Here is a 17,973-nt window from a genome sequence, read left to right on the forward strand (position 1 = left end):
AGGAAGTTCCCATTTCAATGCATGCGGGTGAAAATTGCTCTAAACAACACGGAAATGGAATTTTGTTCGGCAATAGCCGCTTGTTCGGTAATACCCGACACCGCTCTACTGGTGGGGTCAAACAATTGGTCACGTGCAGGGGTGGGTTGGGGTCTATTTGACGGTAGGGGGGTGACGAGGAAGGTGGTGGTATTCAGAGATATAAGTATGTAGCTTGTGTGTGTGTGTGTGTGTGTGTGTGTGTGTGTGTGTGTGTGTGTGTGTGTGTGTGTGTGTGTTGGGGGTGGGGGTGGTGGTGGTTGGTGTAGACAGTAGACATCTTGCGTTTGCCATGAAGAAATAAATTGTGGACATACAAATATTTTGTAAACAGTTTATGCCTGTCACACTGAGTAATGAGACAGTTTTTGGGGAAAATGGTATATAATCTGATCGGCAACTCCAAATGATATATGTCAGAGTGCACTGGAAATAATCGAGCTGGGTGCATTTGTTATGCTTACTGATTCCAACTGTTTCCTCCGTATGAGAAATTGCGAATCTTCATAACACGGAAAAGAAACAATGTATCCAATGGTTTACTATCAAATAAAAAAAACATTAAGTGAAATATTCATTAAAGCTTCTTGTTTACATCATGTCATATAGGTACACATATATATGTAAAACGTTCCCCGAAAGAGAACATCCATTCCCTGGTGCATCGAGCGCCATGGGCAATTGAAACTTACATGGACAGATCTGAAAAATAGCTGATGACTTCAGTATTTTTTTGGTGCCGACAACACTGCACAACATACACCACGTGATGACAGCCTCGAAACAAACCAGACAATGAATAGAATTGATTGACCAGAGAAATGTTGTCAAAATTGAAACAATGCTATAATTTTCAATGTTTCTGTGATAGTGTTACATTTGTTCTATTCGGTATATACCAGAATATATGAAAGGAATTGCAGATAGTTCGTTTCAGTTTTTTTTCTTTTTTTGTTGTTGTTGTTTTAGTGCATTGCTCCCAAAATATGCCTTCTTTAAAAATGTAGCTATGAGGATAAATCACATCATTATTTATGGTGGCACATTCTGATTCTGAAATTTGGACGCTTGACCATGACATTCATGTTTTATGGGCAGTTGAGTGAATGTATCAAGGAAAGTATCTAAAGTAATTTAAACCAGCCCCCCAGCCGCCAGGTTTTATAGTATGCCAGAATATGGGCCCAGCGACCAGTGCGTGGAATGGCCTTAACATTCCACCATCGTAGGAACCTTGTACGGTGGTCATAACTACATCGCTGTTTATTGTTACAGTGTCATTTTGCTGATAAAACACGCGTGTATTGCAGTGTGCTTCAAAGTACATTTTCCATTTCATCAAAAGTTTTTATTACTTTTTATTTTATTGGAAGAAACACAACCTGTGTATTTTCTTTTATACGTCAGTTTGATCTTATATTCGGACGCCTTCATATCATAGGTCAAAAGCCTGAATGAAGTAAACAATCCAAAGGGACATTATGATTTTTTCTTGATTTTTTTCAAAGACAAATATGACTTCACACGCACTCTCTGATAGACATTTGATTGCTAATCTCAAAGATTCTTTTTATCTACTGACTGTAACACCGAAGTATTTATTATTGTTTACGATCTCATTTTCGACATTTACACAAATATAGCCAAATGATTGGGGTGGCGCGCTTTAAAGGATGAGAACCATTCCGACTCATGTCCAATTAAAAAATACTTAAAGATTTTTAACAAGAAACTAGTGTATTTTGGAGTTGAGTTGCCCGGGAATCAGCAAATAGAACTGTGTCCATTGTAAAAGAGAAGGATTAAGAGACAAATACAATATTGCACATGTAAGTTGTTCATATCGTCAATGATGTCCGTCGTGAATCCGTCTGTCAATATTTTGAAGGGATATTTCTAGATCATTGCCTCATTGCCTCATGCCTGATCAAAGTTAACACAGGAAATACTCTGACAAAACACTATTTATAGTAGAACTGTGACGATATATCTTAGTATCGATAACAGTGATACTTTATCGGACGATAAATGTATCGATACTTTTTTTCGTATCGTGATATGTATCTTTAACCTTTAAGCTGTTAATTTTCACTAGAAGTTTACTTTTATGTCAATACTTACATTGTTACATGACATAAAAATATACATTTTGAAAGAAAATAACTGAAGATAACATACCGTGATGTGCATCGAATTAAGATATTGCAATATGTATCGTATCGTCAATTTTCTGTATCGTCACACTTTGAATTTATAGACACAACTGATCTATTTGCATGCATATGTGTACTAACTGGAAAAAAAATACCCGTAACACCACATTTTACTATATGTCATAACACTTTCAAGAAGGGTACGTACCTTGTAAACGAATGCTGAAAGGCGATACAGTACAACTCGGTTTTCTTCGTGCTCCAGATACATGTAAATGTATGATACTTCAGGATACTTTACTTTCATTTTCGACGTCAGCTGTTGAAAAACAAGATATTAAACCTCAATTAAACTTTTGCTTTTATAAAAAAAAGAACCTTGCACAATAAGTATGTATATCATATAGATGCTAATTTAGGAAATGTTAGCTTTCACTTTCGACTGACGAACAATATCGAAATGGAAAGTAAGAAATATTCGAACATTGATTAATATCTTAATAACCAACAGGATGTTTCCGTAAACCTATAAATCGCAACCAAAATTTGAAGAAAACAAACTATTACCAACATAAGTAACGTAGGTTTACATACTTTCAATATCAGGCGTCTTGAGAGACAGTGCAGACACGCTTCATTGAGGCACTGTTTCTGACGTGTGACCCAGCCATCCTTCTCTGCTCCATCTACACCCGAGACTGACCATATTCTTCCGCAGTATCTGTTCTGCAATCGAGAGAGTACATGTAAGAACATATGTAGCTAACATGGCAAGTTCAGTGATCCGGCGGTTGTTAGGCCGATCTGAGGTGACGTTTGTTCAAAATATCACTCATCCCTGCTTTCCCAGTATACTGTAGTAGCACTACACTGTGATACATTCCTGCCCCCAATCGCCAGAAATAGTGTTAACCTCAACTGTCGGCCTTCAGGCTTTAAACTTGACTACGGAATACTGACTAAGGAATACTGACTAAGGTATTGACTAGAAAAACATCACCCAGTTATTTAAATCGCACAGTATGATTGAACCAGATGAAAGTAGGTGAGTATGGATTTACAGCGGTTTTAAGCAATTTCAGCAATATCACAAGAAATGGCCTTTACACGCTATACCAACCACTAAGCTATCTCCCAAAATATAGAAACAGAGTTTGGAGGGTTAGTTAGCAGTCACGTGACATAAACTACGTTACTCTCCGGTGTGTAAACATGGCACAAAACATTTAGGGCGATTGCCTTTTATACTCAGTTTCCTGAAAACGATCCCATATTTATGGCTGATTCCTTATTATTTTTTACTGAAAGGTAAAGAATCACTTCAACAGAACAAGAACAGTTCTGATATCTATGTATATATTATAAGGTAAGGTGATTCGTAAAGTTTATAGAGTTACCTGTCTGGTTCCTTTGTTATTACAAACATAAACATCAATCAACGATTTGACAACATAAACAAGTAAAATATATATAGTTCTTATGTGGGATGCAGCGCCAAAACACAAAGTTTATTTTTAGATGAAGGTGTCGGCCTGTATATAGACAACCTTAAGTGTTATATCAAAGGAGTGATCTACCCTCTGTTGTTGGCGATTTATGGCCTGTTTTTATATTGCACTGTCCAAATAGTGATACTATTATTTTTAAGTTTCCACGCTAGTTTTAATACTAAATGTGATAGTCTAGCGGTTTTACTGTCCTTCGTAGACAGGTTCTTCATAACATGCATATATATTCTTTTTAGTCACGTATGATATCGTCACGATATGGCTGCAATATTGCCGATGTGACGTTATAGTTTAACCCCCTCACTCACTATATCTAAGGATGTAAAAGTTGCTTCCAAGTTTTCAAATGAGGAAAAGGATGCTTTTGGTTCGATCCGCTCAACAAGACAGTCCTTGTGGCTCAATCTCCTCTTCCTTCTCGAGAGACATGATGGAATCCTGGTGCTGTCATTTCAGCTATATATTGCTTCATCCCCTGCCTCTTGAAGCTAACTTTCAGTTAAGAATAAAACATCAATGTCATATTCCATAAGCAAGTCAGCTATTTCTGTGGATTTATTTTTGGAAAACTGCACATTCCAGAAGACAGCATTGAGCAAACAGTTTGAACTATTACTGGTTTTGTTTTGTAAGCTTTCGTGCGTAGTCGTATGGACTGTACATAGATTTTTCACTTTCCATCCAAATCTACAACCTCTTTTTCTTATTTTCCCCTTCACATATAGAGTGTTTATACTGACTGGTGGACAATGAAGTGGGTGCACTGATTGACTGACAATAGCATGTCTCAGGAGTACACGGGTGGCTGATTGGTCACCATTGTTCCACTCCTCTCACGCTCTTGTCTTACTATCATCAGGGCATGGATACTGATTAGCAAGACATTTGAGATCACAGGGAAACACTAACAGCATAAAACTGCCAATAGCTTTCCAGATCATACACTTATTTTCTCAACAAGGTTTAAAGGGATACGTGACAAATTCCGAGGACAATGGGCGACCATGACATCCTGTTGCAGGTTTATTTTTACAATCCAGCATATGCTTTTCGCATTCATGTAGCAGTATGTTTGTAAGTAGTATATTGTTAGATTTTAAACCATCATCATCTTATATGAAGTAAATCAATATCCTAAATCTAAATATTAAATGACATAAACCTGGGCATGCAATATTCAATTTCCTTCAAAAACTGTGTTAACTATAGCACTTGGATAGTTTAGCCTCTTGTATATAGGTTCTTGGGTATTGTCACTTGGGCAGTCACGGGCTTGGCCTGTGATTGGGGTTTATTGTTCTCTGGGGCCACGTGATCGTTTTAGTCATGTGTGGTCAAACTTCAATCGTTTGGCTCATCAGCAGACTATTTCTCCCTTCTGCCAGTGAGCACATATTTTGCGCGAGGGAACATAGGGTAAGTTCATGTATTACTTTATCTGGAATCTTAGGTTGACCATTATGTATTTTAAGCCCTGGTACATATGTAGCATTTTAGTAACTAGTGTATTTTGCTGTATGGTAGTGTTTATTCAATTTACCTGTGTACTTGATAGAGGTATAGGCCAAGTGTATTTCACAGGATATAAATGTACAGTTTGTATGTGTAAACGGGCTAGAAGTATCTTATATATCATGTATGTATATCATTTCTGGAAGTGTATAATGTAATCTGTACATGCTAGTGTTCCATAAGCCTTTTCATAAATTTATATAAGTATGTTCATCCAGCCTGCTTCCCTGTGAGGAGGTAAGATATCTATGTGCATGCTCTTTATATAAAGGGTAATATGATTTATCTAAAGGGATTTGTAAAGCATATACAAATGAATTGTAAATCTTGCAATTGTTACAAATAACATGGTTACATTGTGTCTGTGCAGTGCCATGATATTTTTGATTGAATTAGGTATGTCTTAGATCTGGACTACCATTTACACAAATATATCCCTCGAACCCCGCAAGAACTCGCTTGTGGGTAAGAGTTCCAGCCGTAACCCCTGCTTCAAAAGTATTCTGCTTATTAGGATTATTCCGATGTTTCAGAATTAGGTAATGATCTTAGGGTTAGGGTATTGGTTAGTGTTAATGAGTTTTGATAAATATTCATCTGTTCTTATTTGTAGAATCATGAAATTAAACGAGGCTTACGGGTGGAAATCTTCCCCCCTCAAATCTTTCTCAGCATTCCCCAGTAGGCCCAGTGCTGACTGCACTTCACTGGTAGTTTAGGCGGTTAGGTCGATAGGGCCTCCTCATGCATGCTCTGCATGGTGCTGTCATAGAGATGGCATATCTTAGTGCTTACCCACCATTAATTCCTTCAGTAGGTAGTTCCCAGACAGAGCAAGTCCCATATGGTCGCTTTGGGGGCAGTGTACTGGCCAACTGTGACCACCATCTGGTAAGGTATTGCAATGTTTCAGTTTGAAATTCAGGTTAAATCTTGACTTTCATGACCCGACATATTTGTTTTGCATTTAACATCTTTGTTAACATCATTATATATTTGTTGTTCCCCACTGTGACATTGTTGTAATATTGCTAAAAGCAGCGTAAAACCACATTCACGCAGTAGTAATATCTGTGAGTGAGTGAGTTTTGTTTTATGCCATACTCAACAATATTCCAGCTATATGGCGGCGGTCTGTAAATAATCGAGTCTGGACCAGACAATCCAGTGATCAACAACATGAGCATCGATCTGCGCAATTGGGAACCGATGACATGTGCCAACCAAGTCAGCAAGAATGACCACCCGATCCTGTTAGTCGCCTGTTACGTCGTAATATCTGTGGTAAGTATAAATGAAATGAACTATGTTTCCCTTTATTAGTAGGACCGTCCTATAGACACATACTTTTGGCATTTATTATCCATGTAGTAAGCGTCAATGATGTTAAACATTAAAATTCCCGTTATCTTTACAATCAGGACCATGGACATCATCATCCCGGGGGCAGAAATGGACCGAGAAGTCCACCAGAGGCAGGATGACTGCCAAGGAGACATTCCAAGGACAGAAGTGGACCAAGGAGGGATGGAGGGATGGAGGGAGGGAGGACGACTGCCACGAAGCTGACAGAGGACCAGGGAGGCAAGTGTTTCAATCTTTTGTTATTCATCATGGCGCCATGTGCACCTTACAACGTGCATTTCAGGATACAAATTTTTCCACAATTCCACATATACACATACTTTTGGCATTCATTATGTATGTAGTAAAAATCTATGATTTGAAACATTAACTTCTTCTTTATTTCTACAATTAGGACCCGATTCCGCATATATACATACTTTTGGCATTCATTATCTATGTAGTCAATATCAATGATTTGAAACATTAATTTATTCTTTATTTCTACAATTAGGACCGTGGACATCATCATCCTGGGGGCAGAAATGGACCTTGAAGTCCCCCAGAGGCAGTGACGACTGCCGAGAAGAGGCTCCATGGAAAGAAGTGGACCACGGGAGGGACGACAGAGGACCATAAAGGCAAGTATATCAATTAACATCAATTATTTCAAACATTAAACTTCTCATTATCTTTACCATCAGGACCATGGACATCATCATCCTGGGGGCAGAAATGGACCGTGAAGTCCCCCAGAGGCAGTGACGACTGCCGAGAAGAGGCTCCATGGACAGAAGTGGACCGCGGAGGGAGGGAGGGAGGACGAGTGCCACGAAGCCGACGAGTACCAGGGAGGCAAGTGTTTCAATCTCTTGTTGTTCACCATGGTGTCATGTGCACCTTACAACATGCATTTCAGGATACAAATTTTTCCACAATTCCGCATATATACCTACTTTTGGCATTCGTTATGTAAGTAGTAAACATCAATGATCTGAAACGTTAATTTATTCTTTATTTCTACAATTAGGACCGGATTCCGAAGATATACATACTTTTGGCATTCATTATCTATGTAGTAAATATCAATGATTTCAAACATTAATTTATTCTTTATTTCTACAACTAGGACCGTGGACATCATCATCCTGGTGGCAGAAATGGACCTTGAAGTCCCCCAGAGGCAGTGACGACAGCCGAGAAGAGGCTCCATGGACAGAAGTGGACCACGGGAGGGACAACAGAGGACCATAAAGGCAAGTATATCAATTAACATCAATTATTTCAAACATTAAACTTCTCATTATCTTTACCATCAGGACCGTGGACATCATCATCCTGGGGGCAGAAATGGACCTTGAAGTCCCCCAGAGGCAGTGACGACTGCCGAGAAGAGGCTCCATGGACAGAAGTGGACCACGAGAGGGACGACAGAGGACCATAAAGGCAAGTATATCAAATAACATCAATTATTTCAAACATTAAACTTCTCATTATCTTTACCATCAGGACCGTGGACATCATCATCCTGGGGGCAGAAATGGACCGTGAAGTCCCCCAGAGGCAGTGACGACTGCCGAGAAGAGGCTCCATGGACAGAAGTGGACCGCGGAGGGAGGGAGGGAGGGAGGACGAGTGCCACGAAGCCGACGAGTACCAGGGAGGCAAGTGTTTCAATCTCTTGTTGTTCACCATGGCGTCATGTGCACCTTACAACATGCATTTCAGGATACAAATTTTTCCACAATTCCGCATATATACCTACTTTTGGCATTCGTTATGTAAGTAGTAAATATCAATGATCTGAAACATTAACTTATTCTTTATTTCTACAATTAGGACCCGATTCCGAAGATATACATACTTTTGGCATTCATTATCTATGTAGTCAATATCAATGATTTGAAACATTAATTTATTCTTTATTTCTACAAATAGGACCGTGGACATCATCATCCTGGGGGCAGAAATGGACCTTGAAGTCCCACAGAGGCAGTGACGACTGCCGAGAAGAGGCTCCATGGACAGAAGTGGACCACGGGAGGGACGACAGAGGACCATAAAGGCAAGTATATCAAATAACATCAATTATTTCAAACATTAAACTTCTCATTATCTTTACCATCAGCACCGTGGACATCATTATCCTGGGGGCAGAAATGGACCGTGAAGTCCCCCAGAGGCAGTGACGACTGCCGAGAAGAGGCTCCATGGATAGAAGTGGACCGCGGAGGGAGGGAGGGAGGGAGGACGAGTGCCACGAAGCCGACGAGTACCAGGGAGGCAAGTGTTTCAATCTCTTGTTGTTCACCATGGCGTCATGTGCACCTTACAACATGCATTTCAGGATACAAATTTTTCCACAATTCCGCATATATACCTACTTTTGGCATTCGTTATGTAAGTAGTAAATATCAATGATCTGAAACATTAACTTATTCTTTATTTCTACAATTAGGACCCGATTCCGAAGATATACATACTTTTGGCATTCATTATCTATGTAGTCAATATCAATGATTTGAAACATTAATTTATTCTTTATTTCTACAAATAGGACCGTGGACATCATCATCCTGGGGGCAGAAATGGACCTTGAAGTCCCACAGAGGCAGTGACGACTGCCGAGAAGAGGCTCCATGGACAGAAGTGGACCACGGGAGGGACGACAGAGGACCATAAAGGCAAGTATATCAAATAACATCAATTATTTCAAACATTAAACTTCTCATTATCTTTACCATCAGGACTGTGGAAATCATCATCCTGGGGGCAGAAATAGACCGTGAAGTCCCCCAGAGGCAGTGACGACTGCCGAGAAGAGGCTCCATGGACAGAAGTGGACCACGGGAGGGACGACAGAGGACCATAAAGGCAAGTATATCAAATAACATCAATTATTTCAAACATTAAACTTCTCATTATCTTTAGCATCAGGACCGTGGACATCATCATCCTGGGGGCAGAAATGGACCGTGAAGTCCCCCAGAGGCAGTGACGACTGCCGAGAAGAGGCTCCATGGATAGAAGTGGACCGCGGAGGGAGGTTGGGAGGGAGGACGAGTGCCACGAAGCCGACGAGTACCAGGGAGGCAAGTGTTTCAATCTCTTGTTGTTCACCATGGCGTCATGTGCACCTTACAACATGCTTTTCAGGATACAAATTTTTCCACAATTCCGCATATATACCTACTTTTGGCATTCGTTATGTTAGTAGTAAATATCAATGATCTGAAACATTAACTTATTCTTTATTTCTACAATTAGGACCCGATTCCGAAGATATACATACTTTTGGCATTCATTATCTATGTAGTCAATATCAATGATTTGAAACATTAATTTATTCTTTATTTCTACAAATAGGACCGTGGACATCATCATCCTGGGGGCAGAAATGGACCTTGAAGTCCCCCAGAGGCAGTGACAACTGCCGAGAAGAGGCTCCATGGACAGAAGTGGACCACGGGAGGGACGACAGAGGACCATAAAGGCAAGTATATCAAATAACATCAATTATTTCAAACATTAAACTTCTCATTATCTTTACCATCAGGACTGTGGAAATCATCATCCTGGGGGCAGAAATAGACCGTGAAGTCCCCCAGAGGCAGTGACGACTGCCGAGAAGAGGCTCCATGGACAGAAGTGGACCGCGGAGGGAGGGAGGGAGGGAGGACGAGTGCCACGAAGCCGACGAGTACCAGGGAGGCAAGTGTTTCAATCTCTTGTTGTTCACCATGGCGTCATGTGCACCTTACAACATGCATTTCAGGATACAAATTTTTCCACAATTCCGCATATATACCTACTTTTGGCATTCGTTATGTAAGTAGTAAATATCAATGATCTGAAACATTAACTTTTTCTTTATTTCTACAATTAGGACCCGATTCCGAAGATATACATACTTTTGGCATTCATTATCTATGTAGTCAATATCAATGATTTGAAACATTAATTTATTCTTTATTTCTACAAATAGGACCGTGGACATCATCATCCTGGGGGCAGAAATGGACCTTGAAGTCCCACAGAGGCAGTGACGACTGCCGAGAAGAGGCTCCATGGACAGAAGTGGACCACGGGAGGGACGACAGAGGACCATAAAGGCAAGTATATCAAATAACATCAATTATTTCAAACATTAAACTTCTCATTATCTTTACCATCAGCACCGTGGACATCATTATCCTGGGGGCAGAAATGGACCGTGAAGTCCCCCAGAGGCAGTGACGACTGCCGAGAAGAGGCTCCATGGATAGAAGTGGACCGCGGAGGGAGGGAGGGAGGGAGGACGAGTGCCACGAAGCCGACGAGTACCAGGGAGGCAAGTGTTTCAATCTCTTGTTGTTCACCATGGCGTCATGTGCACCTTACAACATGCATTTCAGGATACAAATTTTTCCACAATTCCGCATATATACCTACTTTTGGCATTCGTTATGTAAGTAGTAAATATCAATGATCTGAAACATTAACTTTTTCTTTATTTCTACAATTAGGACCCGATTCCGAAGATATACATACTTTTGGCATTCATTATCTATGTAGTCAATATCAATGATTTGAAACATTAATTTATTCTTTATTTCTACAAATAGGACCGTGGACATCATCATCCTGGGGGCAGAAATGGACCTTGAAGTCCCCCAGAGGCAGTGACAACTGCCGAGAAGAGGCTCCATGGACAGAAGTGGACCACGGGAGGGACGACAGAGGACCATAAAGGCAAGTATATCAAATAACATCAATTATTTCAAACATTAAACTTCTCATTATCTTTACCATCAGGACTGTGGAAATCATCATCCTGGGGGCAGAAATAGACCGTGAAGTCCCCCAGAGGCAGTGACGACTGCCGAGAAGAGGCTCCATGGATAGAAGTGGACCGCGGAGGGAGGGAGGGAGGGAGGACGAGTGCCACGAAGCCGACGAGTACCAGGGAGGCAAGTGTTTCAATCTCTTGTTGTTCACCATGGCGTCATGTGCACCTTACAACATGCATTTCAGGATACAAATTTTTCCACAATTCCGCATATATACCTACTTTTGGCATTCGTTATGTAAGTAGTAAATATCAATGATCTGAAACATTAACTTATTCTTTATTTCTACAATTAGGACCCGATTCCGAAGATATACATACTTTTGGCATTCATTATCTATGTAGTCAATATCAATGATTTGAAACATTAATTTATTCTTTATTTCTACAAATAGGACCGTGGACATCATCATCCTGGGGGCAGAAATGGACCTTGAAGTCCCCCAGAGGCAGTGACAACTGCCGAGAAGAGGCTCCATGGACAGAAGTGGACCACGGGAGGGACGACAGAGGACCATAAAGGCAAGTATATCAAATAACATCAATTATTTCAAACATTAAACTTCTCATTATCTTTACCATCAGGACTGTGGAAATCATCATCCTGGGGGCAGAAATAGACCGTGAAGTCCCACAGAGGCAGTGACGACTGCCGAGAAGAGGCTCCATGGACAGAAGTGGACCACGGGAGGGACGACAGAGGACCATAAAGGCAAGTATATCAAATAACATCAATTATTTCAAACATTAAACTTCTCATTATCTTTAGCATCAGGACCGTGGACATCATCATCCTGGGGGCAGAAATGGACCGTGAAGTCCCCCAGAGGCAGTGACGACTGCCGAGAAGAGGCTCCATGGACAGAAGTGGACCGCGGAGGGAGGGAGGGAGGGAGGACGAGTGCCACGAAGCCGACGAGTACCAGGGAGGCAAGTGTTTCAATCTCTTGTTGTTTACCATGGCGTCATGTGCACCTTACAACATGCATTTCAGGATACAAATTTTTCCACAATTCCGCATATATACCTACTTTTGGCATTCGTTATGTAAGTAGTAAATATCAATGATCTGAAACATTAACTTATTCTTTATTTCTACAATTAGGACCCGATTCCGAAGATATACATACTTTTGGCATTCATTATCTATGTAGTCAATATCAATGATTTGAAACATTAATTTATTCTTTATTTCTACAAATAGGACCGTGGACATCATCATCCTGGGGGCAGAAATGGACCTTGAAGTCCCACAGAGGCAGTGACGACTGCCGAGAAGAGGCTCCATGGACAGAAGTGGACCACGGGAGGGACGACAGAGGACCATAAAGGCAAGTATATCAAATAACATCAATTATTTCAAACATTAAACTTCTCATTATCTTTACCATCAGCACCGTGGACATCATTATCCTGGGGGCAGAAATGGACCGTGAAGTCCCCCAGAGGCAGTGACGACTGCCGAGAAGAGGCTCCATGGATAGAAGTGGACCGCGGAGGGAGGGAGGGAGGGAGGACGAGTGCCACGAAGCCGACGAGTACCAGGGAGGCAAGTGTTTCAATCTCTTGTTGTTCACCATGGCGTCATGTGCACCTTACAACATGCATTTCAGGATACAAATTTTTCCACAATTCCGCATATATACCTACTTTTGGCATTCGTTATGTAAGTAGTAAATATCAATGATCTGAAACATTAACTTTTTCTTTATTTCTACAATTAGGACCCGATTCCGAAGATATACATACTTTTGGCATTCATTATCTATGTAGTCAATATCAATGATTTGAAACATTAATTTATTCTTTATTTCTACAAATAGGACCGTGGACATCATCATCCTGGGGGCAGAAATGGACCTTGAAGTCCCCCAGAGGCAGTGACAACTGCCGAGAAGAGGCTCCATGGACAGAAGTGGACCACGGGAGGGACGACAGAGGACCATAAAGGCAAGTATATCAAATAACATCAATTATTTCAAACATTAAACTTCTCATTATCTTTACCATCAGGACTGTGGAAATCATCATCCTGGGGGCAGAAATAGACCGTGAAGTCCCCCAGAGGCAGTGACGACTGCCGAGAAGAGGCTCCATGGACAGAAGTGGACCGCGGAGGGAGGGAGGGAGGGAGGACGAGTGCCACGAAGCCGACGAGTACCAGGGAGGCAAGTGTTTCAATCTCTTGTTGTTCACCATGGCGTCATGTGCACCTTACAACATGCATTTCAGGATACAAATTTTTCCACAATTCCGCATATATACCTACTTTTGGCATTCGTTATGTAAGTAGTAAATATCAATGATCTGAAACATTAACTTTTTCTTTATTTCTACAATTAGGACCCGATTCCGAAGATATACATACTTTTGGCATTCATTATCTATGTAGTCAATATCAATGATTTGAAACATTAATTTATTCTTTATTTCTACAAATAGGACCGTGGACATCATCATCCTGGGGGCAGAAATGGACCTTGAAGTCCCACAGAGGCAGTGACGACTGCCGAGAAGAGGCTCCATGGACAGAAGTGGACCACGGGAGGGACGACAGAGGACCATAAAGGCAAGTATATCAAATAACATCAATTATTTCAAACATTAAACTTCTCATTATCTTTAGCATCAGCACCGTGGACATCATTATCCTGGGGGCAGAAATGGACCGTGAAGTCCCCCAGAGGCAGTGACGACTGCCGAGAAGAGGCTCCATGGATAGAAGTGGACCGCGGAGGGAGGGAGGGAGGGAGGACGAGTGCCACGAAGCCGACGAGTACCAGGGAGGCAAGTGTTTCAATCTCTTGTTGTTCACCATGGCGTCATGTGCACCTTACAACATGCATTTCAGGATACAAATTTTTCCACAATTCCGCATATATACCTACTTTTGGCATTCGTTATGTAAGTAGTAAATATCAATGATCTGAAACATTAACTTATTCTTTATTTCTACAATTAGGACCCGATTCCGAAGATATACATACTTTTGGCATTCATTATCTATGTAGTCAATATCAATGATTTGAAACATTAATTTATTCTTTATTTCTACAAATAGGACCGTGGACATCATCATCCTGGGGGCAGAAATGGACCTTGAAGTCCCCCAGAGGCAGTGACAACTGCCGAGAAGAGGCTCCATGGACAGAAGTGGACCACGGGAGGGACGACAGAGGACCATAAAGGCAAGTATATCAAATAACATCAATTATTTCAAACATTAAACTTCTCATTATCTTTACCATCAGGACTGTGGAAATCATCATCCTGGGGGCAGAAATAGACCGTGAAGTCCCACAGAGGCAGTGACGACTGCCGAGAAGAGGCTCCATGGACAGAAGTGGACCACGGGAGGGACGACAGAGGACCATAAAGGCAAGTATATCAAATAACATCAATTATTTCAAACATTAAACTTCTCATTATCTTTAGCATCAGGACCGTGGACATCATCATCCTGGGGGCAGAAATGGACCGTGAAGTCCCCCAGAGGCAGTGACGACTGCCGAGAAGAGGCTCCATGGATAGAAGTGGACCGCAGAGGGAGGTTGGGAGGGAGGACGAGTGCCACGAAGCCGACGAGTACCAGGGAGGCAAGTGTTTCAATCTCTTGTTGTTCACCATGGCGTCATGTGCACCTTACAACATGCTTTTCAGGATACAAATTTTTCCACAATTCCGCATATATACCTACTTTTGGCATTCGTTATGTAAGTAGTAAATATCAATGATCTGAAACATTAACTTATTCTTTATTTCTACAATTAGGACCCGATTCCGAAGATATACATACTTTTGGCATTCATTATCTATGTAGTCAATATCAATGATTTGAAACATTAATTTATTCTTTATTTCTACAAATAGGACCGTGGACATCATCATCCTGGGGGCAGAAATGGACCTTGAAGTCCCCCAGAGGCAGTGACGACTGCCGAGAAGAGGCTCCATGGACAGAAGTGGACCACGGGAGGGACGACAGAGGACCATAGAGGCAAGTATATCAAATAACATCAATTATTTCAAACATTAAACTTCTCATTATCTTTACCATCAGGACCGTGGACATCATCATCCTGGGGGCAGAAATGGACCGTGAAGTCCCCCAGAGGCAGTGACGACTGCCGAGAAGAGGCTCCATGGACAGAAGTGGACCGCGGAGGGAGGGAGGGAGGGAGGACGAGTGCCACGAAGCCGACGAGTACCAGGGAGGCAAGTGTTTCAATCTCTTGTTGTTTACCATGGCGTCATGTGCACCTTACAACATGCATTTCAGGATACAAATTTTTCCACAATTCCGCATATATACCTACTTTTGGCATTCGTTATGTAAGTAGTAAATATCAATGATCTGAAACATTAATTTATTCTTTATTTCTACAATTAGGACCCGATTCCGAAGATATACATACTTTTGGCATTCATTATCTATGTAGTCAATATCAATGATTTGAAACATTAATTTATTCTTTATTTCTACAATTAGGACCGTGGACATCATCATCCTGGGGGCAGAAATGGACCTTGAAGTCCCACAGAGGCAGTGACGACTGCCGAGAAGAGGCTCCATGGACAGAAGTGGACCACGGGAGGGACGACAGAGGACCATAAAGGCAAGTATATCAAATAACATCAATTATTTCAAACATTAAACTTCTCATTATCTTTACCATCAGGACCGTGGACATCATCATCCTGGGGGCAGAAATGGACCGTGAAGTCCCCCAGAGGCAGTGACGACTGCCGAGAAGAGGCTCCATGGACAGAAGTGGACCGCGGAGGGAGGGAGGGAGGGAGGACGAGTGCCACGAAGCCGACGAGTACCAGGGAGGCAAGTGTTTCAATCTCTTGTTGTTCACCATGGCGTCATGTGCACCTTACAACATGCATTTCAGGATACAAATTTTTCCACAATTCCGCATATATACCTACTTTTGGCATTCGTTATGTAAGTAGTAAATATCAATGATCTGAAACATTAATTTATTCTTTATTTCTACAATTAGGACCCGATTCCGAAGATATACATACTTTTGGCATTCATTATCTATGTAGTCAATATCAATGATTTGAAACATTAATTTATTCTTTATTTCTACAATTAGGACCGTGGACATCATCATCCTGGGGGCAGAAATGGACCTTGAAGTCCCACAGAGGCAGTGACGACTGCCGAGAAGAGGCTCCATGGACAGAAGTGGACCACGGGAGGGACGACAGAGGACCATAAAGGCAAGTATATCAAATAACATCAATTATTTCAAACATTAAACTTCTCATTATCTTTACCATCAGGACCGTGGACATCATCATCCTGGGGGCAGAAATGGACCGTGAAGTCCCCCAGAGGCAGTGACGACTGCCGAGAAGAGGCTCCATGGACAGAAGTGGACCGCGGAGGGAGGGAGGGAGGGAGGACGAGTGCCACGAAGCCGACGAGTACCAGGGAGGCAAGTGTTTCAATCTCTTGTTGTTCACCATGGCGTCATGTGCACCTTACAACATGCATTTTAGGATACAAATTTTTCCACAATTCCGCATATATACCTACTTTTGGCATTCGTTATGTAAGTAGTAAATATCAATGATCTGAAACATTAATTTATTCTGTATTTGTACAATTAGGACCCGATTCCGAAGATATACATACTTTTGGCATTCACTATCTATGTAGTCAATATCAATGATTTGAAACATTAATTTATTCTTTATTTCTACAAATAGGACCGTGGACATCATCATCCTGGGGGCAGAAATGGACCTTGAAGTCCCACAGAGGCAGTGACGACTGCCGAGAAGAGGCTCCATGGACAGAAGTGGACCACGGGAGGGACGACAGAGGACCATAAAGGCAAGTATATCAAATAACATCAATTATTTCAAACATTAAACTTCTCATTATCTTTACCATCAGGACCGTGGACATCATCATCCTGGGGGCAGAAATGGACCGTGAAGTCCCCCAGAGGCAGTGACGACTGCCGAGAAGAGGCTCCATGGATAGAAGTGGACCGCGGAGGGAGGGAGGGAGGGAGGACGAGTGCCACGAAGCCGACGAGTACCAGGGAGGCAAGTGTTTCAATCTCTTGTTGTTTACCATGGCGTCATGTGCACCTTACAACATGCATTTCAGGATACAAATTTTTCCACAATTCCGCATATATACCTACTTTTGGCATTCGTTATGTAAGTAGTAAATATCAATGATCTGAAACATTAATTTATTCTTTATTTCTACAATTAGGACCCGATTCCGAAGATATACATACTTTTGGCATTCATTATCTATGTAGTCAATATCAATGATTTGAAACATTAATTTATTCTTTATTTCTACAAATAGGACCGTGGACATCATCATCCTGGGGGCAGAAATGGACCTTGAAGTCCCACAGAGGCAGTGACGACTGCCGAGAAGAGGCTCCATGGACAGAAGTGGACCACGGGAGGGACGACAGAGGACCATAAAGGCAAGTATATCAAATAACATCAATTATTTCAAACATTAAACTTCTCATTATCTTTAGCATCAGCACCGTGGACATCATTATACTGGGGGCAGAAATGGACCGTGAAGTCCCCCAGA

The sequence above is a fragment of the Haliotis asinina genome, chromosome 15 (assembly GCF_037392515.1).
Source record: "Haliotis asinina isolate JCU_RB_2024 chromosome 15, JCU_Hal_asi_v2, whole genome shotgun sequence".
Lineage (NCBI taxonomy): Eukaryota > Metazoa > Mollusca > Gastropoda > Lepetellida > Haliotidae > Haliotis > Haliotis asinina.